The sequence below is a fragment of the Morone saxatilis genome, unplaced genomic scaffold (assembly GCF_004916995.1).
Source record: "Morone saxatilis isolate NCDOM2014 unplaced genomic scaffold, NCSU_SB_2.0 Contig24, whole genome shotgun sequence".
In the NCBI taxonomy this organism is placed as follows: Eukaryota; Metazoa; Chordata; class Actinopteri; family Moronidae; genus Morone; species Morone saxatilis.
In genome coordinates, this window is record NW_023339807.1 from 20,769,871 (window position 1) to 20,775,773 (window position 5,903).

General features: G+C 40.2%; 1 long non-coding RNA gene across 5 annotated transcripts; it reads right to left on the reverse strand.

The window, feature by feature from the left end:
• Positions 1 to 640: 640 nt before the first annotated feature.
• Positions 641 to 4,358, reverse strand: LOC118335956. 5 transcript variants are annotated; one of them, XR_004797084.1, is made up of 6 exons: positions 4,061 to 4,358; positions 3,571 to 3,710; positions 3,334 to 3,456; positions 2,256 to 3,046; positions 1,586 to 2,157; positions 641 to 872 (listed from the first exon to the last, which is right to left on the reverse strand). It is a non-coding gene; the product is annotated as an uncharacterized LOC118335956 (long non-coding RNA). The 5 variants fall into 5 exon arrangements; XR_004797083.1 differs by having other exon boundaries at positions 2,256 to 2,812; positions 2,910 to 3,046; positions 3,571 to 4,358; XR_004797081.1 differs by adding an exon at positions 1,137 to 1,264 and having other exon boundaries at positions 1,904 to 2,157; positions 3,571 to 4,358.
• Positions 4,359 to 5,903: the final 1,545 nt, after the last annotated feature.

Below are 5,903 nucleotides of genomic sequence, written 5' to 3' on the forward strand. Positions count from 1 at the left end.
GCATTATATCTACAGAAACATTGTTGGCTGTGTTGAAATACTGAAGTGAATTCAGTGGAAATGCGTTTGACACCATATATATGAGGTAGTGTACGATCTGTTTGTGCATCTCCACAGTTCTTAGTACAACTTCTGGATCATCTTCACAGAATACAGTTTGAAAACAATCTTTCTCAAGGAGACAGAAACGACAACTCTATCAGCGATGTTGTGGCTGTCTCATCTACATTAGCTGTCACCATCTCTCCTGCGCTGCTCAAATTAACATCAGTGTCAACCTCGTGTTCAATATACTCCGTGTGTTTGGTGTTTGAATGGTTCCTAAAAGCAGAAAACGTACCAAACACACATCCACATCCAGTCTGCGGCACATTTAAGCCTGAGATTTTTTCTAGTAAGTAACCAGGAACTAATGGGTAATGGCGCTAGACAAGCATATGGGTGGGGGTTGTGGGGGGTGGAACTAGTGTGAAGAAAGGGCTGGAGCCTGACAAACTCAAAGACCTGACTCGGGGTGGATGATAGAAAGAAAGAGCTCACGACGTGGATGAAGGCAAACCTCGCCCCCAATTCGCCCCAGAGAGACACGAACTTCCGCTTTGCGTTGCAACGAGTGTGCAAGATGTTACACTGTTTTGGATCAAGTGGTGACATGTTGGTGAAGCATGCTGTTGTAGGATGTGCCAAACACAAAATGAGCCTTAAACAGTTCATCAAAGGCACCAAGAGAAGAGGTTGATCTGCGAGGTACGGCGTTCTTGTCAAGAGTGATGAAGAACTGGTGGATTGCATTCTTCTTAACTAACAGCCAGGAGATCGGGTTGAGCTCTGGAGGTGATGGCATCGAGATGCTCTTGAATGTTTGTTCCAGTCTGCGAAGACAAACACATGAAGATATGATTACAATTGGACAGTTGTAATACATAAAACCAAAACAGAAAAACTCAATAATAACACTTTAAATTAGACATATTGACCACCAACTAGTTGCTTATTAGAATACACGTTAGCAGCATATTGGCTGTCAGTACTCATTATAAAGCACTTTATTAATGCCTTATTGTGCACGACCATATTCTACAACTATTAGGCAATTATATAACATTTGTCCCTCAATAACCTCCAAAAATACAAACCCTCTTGAAGACCACAAGATGCTTCTCTGCTTGGGATGCCGAAACCTTTCCTGGTCTCTCCCGACCCTGAGCAGAGGGTGGAATCAGGTGGAGCAGCAATAAAACCGACCAAAGCTCACCGTCCCAACCTGTAACAACAACCGTTCAATCTCAACACACTTCAGTTATGCGGGCTGTCAACAACATTCAGTGGCTCTGCAATGGCAGCAGCATTTAAAATATATATTTTTAAATAATGGAAAGATAGCAGTTTTATATCATCACAAGAAGTTATCCAACTCAAACCACAGGACAAAGACTTTTGTTCAATATACTGCGTCCATAATGTCCTCTTACATTTATCACAGATCCAGCTTTAAGTATTATGCTGCTATGTAAATGTTTAGACATGATAATTATATATTCCAAGTATATGAGAGCCACAGAAGAAGAACAAACAATCAGCTGACCAAAGTCAACATCAGCTTCAGTGCCATCCTCAGGAGGATCAGCTGCCAGCAACCCTTCTTCAAGCTCACTTGTGGATAGAAGCTTTCTGCATTGTTGGATGATCTTTTTCTTGAACATGAGCGGCCACCTCTCCAAACATCACCCTGAGATCCTGTTCAACCTGGGGTGGGGGGGTGCTGGGTGACAATTTCAATGATCTGACAGGCAACCAAAGTTACCGGCTGATAGTTAATGGAGTATTACTACACCGCCTGTCTGCCGTCTTACAAAAACTATTCAACTGTCAGAATATTGTCACAATAATGATTGATAATTACCGAGCCTTTGACGTCTTTAAAACGTGGAAAGTCAGACAGTATGTTGCTCGACTGCTGGGGGTCAAGGGCCGTGTTGCGGCGATACACAAACGTCAGTTTCGTTTTCTTCTTGACGGCGTCCTCGTCAGCTGAACGTCTCATCAGTGAGATTGCTTCGTTGCACTCATCTTCAGTCAGCGCTGTCTCGGGAACGAACTCTCGTCTGACAGTCGGTCCTCCAGACACGTCTTCACCACATGATCCTTTGGCTGATTCTACATAACACGGGAAAATACAGTATTATAAATACTGATATCAAAAACTGCTCAACTTTTAAAAGAGGTACTCTACCCAAAAGTAGAAACTTACTTACTGACTGTACTGTGATGAAACATATCAGTGTTTTTTCTTCACTGTGGATGATTATTACTGTTATTTTGTGCATTGAAGTGTCAACTGTTGTGAATCACCCTAAAATGTGCCATGCCAGCCTGCAGACAAAGTCAGAGGAGCTGAAGGGTGTAGTTAGAAAATATTGTATTATTTTACTGAGAAACATGATGTGCAACAAATCAATAACTCATCTTGCGACTGTTTTGTTCCACACATTTTTCCAGTATTACCTCCAAACGACCAGCGCTTGTCTTTAGCGGTGCCTCTCTGAAGAGTTTTCATCCTCCAGGCCAAGTACCCAGTTCCACTCTCACCATCATAATAGTGCTCCTCGGAGGACGAAAGGATAACAAAACACAGACATTCATTAACAACATTTAAAAGTGACAACAACCGATAAGAGTCAACATTTTTCAACACAGCATTTAACATGACTACAGCCGTTACTGTGTCTTAGAGAATGGGTCACTGAGGTTGGGGAATAAGGTCACTATTCCTCTGGCGTACATTTCTTTCACTTGTCTGGGTGGGGATGTACTGCAAGGAGAGAGGAGTCTGCAGTTCTATTCACTGGATTTCATTTCAAATTCATCTCTAAGCTCGATTCAGAACACAAGGACTGTTAACAAACCACCCGTTCTTTTCTGTCACGTCAGCTGCCAGTATGTTCACCGTTGTTCGTCTGGTTTCATCCACCGAGGATTTGGTTCGGTTGTATTCATTTATTACACGTTCCCCACCAGGTTTGTTGGTAAGAACGGACTCCACCGACTTAAAACACAACACAAAACAATTCAGCACATTAGGAGAATATCAGAGTTCACTTAAATGCTGGAAATAAATTCACATCATGGCTGAGGATGTCCCGATTCGATCTCAAAGATATATAATAATAGAATAAAAAACAAGCATATACATTTAATGGATTTGAATCACTCTGATGTACTTGAAGTGCACTTTATTCTAATAACATTTCAGGGGCTTCGAGACATAATCATGAGCTCAACAATGTCTTCAAACCACATAAACGTCAGAAGAACTTATTGATCAGAACTTACTTGCTCAGCTTCTGTGGCGTTTTCTGGAGGGACTATCAGAAATGATGTCTGTGTCCTCAGAGTCCAAGGAATTGAGGGATGATGGTTGGGATTGCTCAGGAGAGGTTACCGTGGAGACAGAGTCTAATCATGAACGGAGAAATGGAAATAAGAATGATTATTTAGAGTTTCCTGATAACCCTAACCTGTCACTTCTAATAAACATCAGAACGTAAGAGACATTTAACAGAAACAAACCTGAGTCATATCTGATGGTTAACACCCCAGTGGAGGGATCCGTTACTACATCCGGAAAAACATCTTCATCCAACTCCTCCCTGAACTGTGGACAACTTTCACACCTTCTGTTACAGCTGGGACAGCAAACTTTACAAATGCTAGGAAACAAACGTTTGTGTAAACAGGAAAATCATTGCTTATCTAATGATAACGTTTCACCACTCACTTAATATTCACTGAATGTGGATTAGCTTTTACAGTAGGGCTCAAACAAACACTTAATGTGAATTAAAATGATTCTTTATGTGTTTGTACCAACTATACTTTAAGCAATGCATCCAAAGTTACGGGTGTGGTTAGAAAGGGCAACACAAAACACACAGAGCTTAAAACTTTCCATCATTTTATAATAATATTCCAGTATATCAGTTTAAACAGTTACATTCGGTTACATTTAGCACTTCAAACTCCTTGTGCAAATCTTAATTCCACAATGTCAATTTCTTACGTGCAATCAGAGATTCTTTCAGATTTGGCTCCGTTATTCTAACAAATGTTTGGTCATCACCAAGTGTTGCTTTGAGCAGCAGGAGAATAAAAACTAATGTTTCAAGCCACCAAACTGCTGAGAAATAATCAGCTCTTTTGCAGAAATGACCAGTAAGATAGAATTTAACTTAATCACGTCATCTTCCTGAAGGTGCCCAACCGTCATAGGGAGTTACTTTATATTACTGTAGTAACGTTACTTCATGCTGCCGTTACAACACCGAGACAACACTGTGAACGATTTTCAAAATAAAACACCCCTGAGCTAGCCTGGAATAAACCAATTTTATCAACTCCTGGAAGCACAGCAGACACAAGTGGCTTCTTTCTACAGGTTTATTTGGAAGCTTTGTCTCTCTCTCTCTCTCCAAATCTACGGGGAGCCGTTTGTAAAGCAGCTCACGCTGAAAATAACAGCAACATTTGTTCACATTTAGCTCAAAACAATGTTTAAAAAACTGGTATGAAATTTTTGAGGTCACTTTTTTGCACTTTACAACAATATCTGTCAACTTACAAGTTAAATTCCACAGTGTTAAAATATGCAGTGTAACGTACATGAAGTCTTTCAGAGTTATTCCAACAACAGCTTGGAGTAAGATACCGCGCATTTTGGTGAAAATATACGTCGTTAAAATACGTTTGTGTCCTTTCAACAAAAGCAGCATTTCAGAATGACTTTATATCACTGTTAAACTTGTGAACTTCAGCTCGTTTTATGTCTTCAAATGCCGAATTTCAGAAAGGCTAATGTGTAGTGAGAGCAGCATTAAGGTAGCTAACGTCAGCTGATTAAATTAAACAGCAAACACTCAAAACTATCAAGAGTTATGTTAATCTTGTTAATACAGTGCAGATGTGTGATTGTGTGTTTCTTTGTGACGTTCAAACGTTATAAAAGTTACTGCAGGTGTACTGACAGACGTTGTGGTTTTTTAATATGTTGGAGATTAAATCTCGTGTATGTGCTTTTGTAGATCTGCTTCTCCGTGTGTAATTATGCTACGTAGTTAATTAGTTTCGCTTTTTTCTGTTTTTACTACGGCATTTCACACTTCTGTTACGCAAGCTGGGACAGCAAACTTAACCAAATGCTAGGAACAAACGTTTTTGTGTAGAACAAGGGAAATCAATTGCTTATCTAGATGATAAGCGTTCACCACTCCCTTAAATATTCACTTGAATGGGATTATAGCTTTTACGTGAGGCTTTCAAACAAAACAGCTTAATCGTAATGTAAAATGGATTCTTATGTGTTGTACCCAACGTCAACTTTTAAGCACCGAGCATGCCAACGTTACGGGTGTGGTTAGAAGAGCGGCAACACACGCAAACACACAGAGCCTTAAAACTTTCCATCATTTTATAATAATATTCCCAGTATATCAACGTTTGAAACAGTCTACATTCGGTTACATTTTAGCACTTCAACTCCTTGTGCAATCTTCAACTCCCACAATCGTCCAATTTCTACGTGGCAATCAGGAGTTACTTTCAGTTTGGCTCCGTTATTCTAACAAATGTTTGGGTTTCATCACCAAGGTGTGGTTGCTTTGGATGCAGGCAGGGAATTAAAAACCTAATGTTCAAGCCACCAACACCTGCTGAGAACATAATCAAGCTCTTCTTGCAGAAATGACCAGTAAGCATTACGGGAATTGGAACTTAAGTCACGTCATTTCCTGAAGGTGCCAACCGTCATAGGGAGTTACTTTATATTACTGTAGTAACGTTACTTCATGCTGCCGTTTTACAACACCGGAGACAACACTGTGAACGATTTTCAAAATAAAAACACCCCT